Here is a 3946-nt window from a genome sequence, read left to right as displayed (position 1 = left end):
GCCACCCATTAAAAACAGAAGAGTATGGCCTGGACCAGGGGTGGGCAAACTTTTTGACTCGAGGGCCACAATGGGTGCTTAAACTGGACTCAGAAGAAGGAGCTGCGGCCGTGTTTCCCGACGTTGCCATGTTAACACTGCTGCTGGTGAAGGAGCGGAGGGGAGAGCAAGAGAACGCTCCGCTCTTTCGGCTCCGCGGGCGGATAGAACAGCCGAACGGGCCAGATCCGGCCCGCGGGCTGTAGTTTGCCCACGGCTGGCCTGGACGGTGTGGCTTAGTTGGTTGAGTGTTGTCCCTGAACCGTGTCCAGCATAGCCAGTGGTGAACCTGAGTAGGGGGAGATGAAGGATTAAAGAAAACAGACAAGAGAATATAGCTGGGGCCAGGTGGATCACTGTGCCTGGATGAGGAAACAGTGACACAGCCTGTAAGCCAAGTCTTTATTTTATAGTCAGAGCAAAACAAGGGAGTGGTCAAGATGTTTACAATGTTCTTGCAAGTTTCAAATCTACTTAATTACATGCACCAGAGAACTCAAGCTTTGTTTTGGCAGTATTTGCTGCACCTCCCGCAGCCCACATCCCTCAGCCACCTGGGACCACAGGGTTGGACCATCAGATTAAGCTCACAACCAGAGCCTTTGGCTATAACTGTGCTGGGAGGGCTTTGCCCTCCAAGCTGGGACTTGTATGTGGCTTTGCCACAAGAGGACTGTGCCTTCTCATCAGTCCGAGGCTTGAACCTGTCCAAATGCTGTAGCCGCTCTCCACATGTCCCACCTGTGGGGAGGCAATGGATTGATGTTTCTCTCTCTCCCTCTCTCTTTCTTTCTCTCTAAAATCAATAAAAATAATAGAAGAGTATAGGAATGATTATTTTTAACTCAAAATATGTTTAATCATAGACAAACTACAGAAAACTATGATGTTTGTCAACTGGTATTTTATAGCATTTTAATTAATCTTGCTGTTGTCTTAAGAATAAAACTGGAAAGAATGAAGCTCAGAATTTAATATAGATAGCATGAAAGGGGAAAAAGTGGAGTCCTCATGAATAAGCCCAGTTTTTTCTTTTCTTTAAATTTATTGAGGTGATAATGGTTAATAAAATTATATAGGTTTCAGGTGTACAATTCCATAATACCTCATCCATATATTGTATTTTGTGTTAACTACCCCAAATCAAGTCTCCATTCATAATCATTTATCCACCCTTTTCCAACTCTTTTACCTCCCCCACCCTCCTTTCACTCTGGTGATCACCATACTGTTGTCTGTGTCTATCAGTTTTTTCTTCTTAATCTCTTCACCTTTTCAACCCAGTCCCCCAACCCTACTCCCCTGTGACAGCTGTCTGTTCTCTGCATCTATGAACCTGTTTCTATTTTGTTTATTTGTTTACTAGAGGCCCGGTGCATGAAATTCATTCATGGGTAGGGTCCCTAGGCCTGGCTGGCGATCAGGGCTGATCGAGACCTTCCAGCTGCCAGCTGAGGCCTTCCTTCCGGCTGCCGGCCGGGGTCTCCCTTCCCCAGCTGCCAGCTGCTGGCCGGGGCCTCCCTTCATTCTGCACTACCCCTTTGTGGTCAGTGCACATCATAGCAAGCGATAGAACTCCCAGGTCTCCCAGTCGAACTCCCACAGGGACACTTTGCATATTAGCCTTTTATATATATACTAGAATAGATTTTGTTCATTAGATTTTACATGTAAGTGAAATCATTTGGTACTTGTTTTTCTCTGCCTGGCTTATTAAACTTGGAAGTAGCCCAAGTGCCCATCAGTAGATGAGTGGGTAAAAAAAGCTGTGGTACATATACACAATGGAATATTATCTGGCCATAATAAAAGAAGGATATCTTACCTTTTGTGACAGCATAGATGGACCTAGAGAATATTATGCTAAGTGAAATAAACCCAGTTTTTTTCCTAGTGGAGGGTAAGAACTTGGTTTTTCAGAGCAAAGAAAGCCTCTGTTGGGAGTGATTTTCAATAAAGAAAGATGTTGCCCTAACCGGTTTGGCTCAGTGGATAGAGCATCGGCCTGCAGACTCAAGGGTCCCAGTCAAGGGCATGTACCTTGGTTGAGAGCACATACCCAGTAGGGAGTGTGCAGGAGGCAGCTGATCGATGTTTCTGTCTCATCGATGTTTCTAACTCTCTATCCCTCTCCCTTCCTCTCTGTAAGAAATCAATTACATATATTAAATAAAAATAAAAATAAATAAAAATAAAGAAAGATGTTAGGTTTTGAAGGGATTCAGACCCGGCCCGGCAATATGTACCAGTTTGGCATGATGTGAATTATTTTGAGCTGAAGGCAATCAAAACTCTGCAGGCTCAAGAGAAACATTTACCTTTCCCTAAAAAAAAAATTAAAATTTAAATTGGGGCCTTGCCCATAAAAATAATTATACCAGAAATAACATTTTAAGATCTATCCATAGGGCAAGGCACGCTTGTAATTACGGAACATCTACTCTTCTTATCGTCCTATGAATCTCCTGCCTCTTCTCTGATGCCCGGGTTGCATTATATCAGTCTTTGGCTCAGAATGTTACATAGACCTCATTTTACCTGTGTGCTAGGTCTATCTCTGAACCTCTCATGTATGCTGGGTCTCTGATTCTCTTATGTATGTGGGGTTGCCATATATGCATATGTAATTAAACTTGGTTATTTAGTTAATCTGTCTCATATAGATTTAAAAATTAGACCAGCCAAAAGAATCTGGAGGGGTAAAGAATAATTTATTCCTCCCCCACAGTTCTCCAAGGAGTTTTATCATTTAAGATAAGTCTATAGTTTTGTCTGATTTTTGAGGATTCATGTACTTTAGAATATTTATTTTAGGAGAAAAGTTCTGTTCAATTAATTATATTACATGTACACTTTTCTATGAGAATTTACCTTGTTTAACTAATCTCTTTTTTTCCCTAATAGATAATTTTAGTATAAGGTTTTCAACTTGAAAGTGAAAGTGTTGATAAAACAAGCTCCAAGCCTCAAGCTATGCAATCTGCTCAATGTCATTAAACAAATAAGAAAATGAAATTCAACTCTAACCCAAATTCTGCTTACCCAAAATCAGTATATTACATTATCATTGAGTATCTCTCTATGTAAAAACTATATATTAAATGCAATATGAGCTATAGGAAACCAAGGGATTGCTATGTGGAGGAGAAGGTTGCCTTGTACACGTCTAGTGGAAATGCAGACTGGTACAACCAGTATGGAAAACAGTGTGGCGTTTTCTCAAAAAATTAAAAATGGACCCAGTGATCCCACCTTTAGTAATATATCCTAAGAAGCCTGAAACACCAAAAAGAAAAATATATGCGCCCCAATGTTCAAAGCAGCATTATTTATAATAACTAAGATCTGAAAACAGCCCAAGTGCCCATCAGTGGATGAGTGGATAAAAAAAGCTGTGGTACATTTAGACAATGGAATACTATGCGGCAGTAAAAAATGAGGATCTCTTATCCTTTGAGGCAGTATGAAGGGACCTAGAGAGTATTATGCTAAGTGAAATAGCCAGTCAGAGAAAAACAAATATCACATGATCTCACTTATATGTGGAATATAATGAACAAAATAAACTGATAAGCAAAATAGATCCAGAAACCTGGAAGCATGCAACAGACTGATGATTCTCAGAGGGAAGGGAGGGGTCAGGAAGGGAATAACCAAATAACTTATGCATATATGCAAAACCCATGGACATAGACAATGGTGTGGTAAAGGCCTGGGGAGGGGTAGGGAGTGAGGAGAGGTCGGTAAATGGGGGATAAAAGGGGGACACCTGCAATACTTTCAATAACAAAGATACATTTTTTAAATAAAAAGAAGCCAATGGCAGATAGGCATGGTGATAAGACATCACTGTCCTCTCTCTGAACTTGACTCCTTGAAAGCCCCTTTGCTACCCAGCAAGAGCGGT

Source organism: Myotis daubentonii, chromosome 6 (assembly GCF_963259705.1).
Source record: "Myotis daubentonii chromosome 6, mMyoDau2.1, whole genome shotgun sequence".
NCBI classification, from domain to species: domain Eukaryota; kingdom Metazoa; phylum Chordata; class Mammalia; order Chiroptera; family Vespertilionidae; genus Myotis; species Myotis daubentonii.
The sequence above is the reverse complement of the archived record's forward strand: the minus strand, read 5'-3'. Positions refer to the sequence as shown.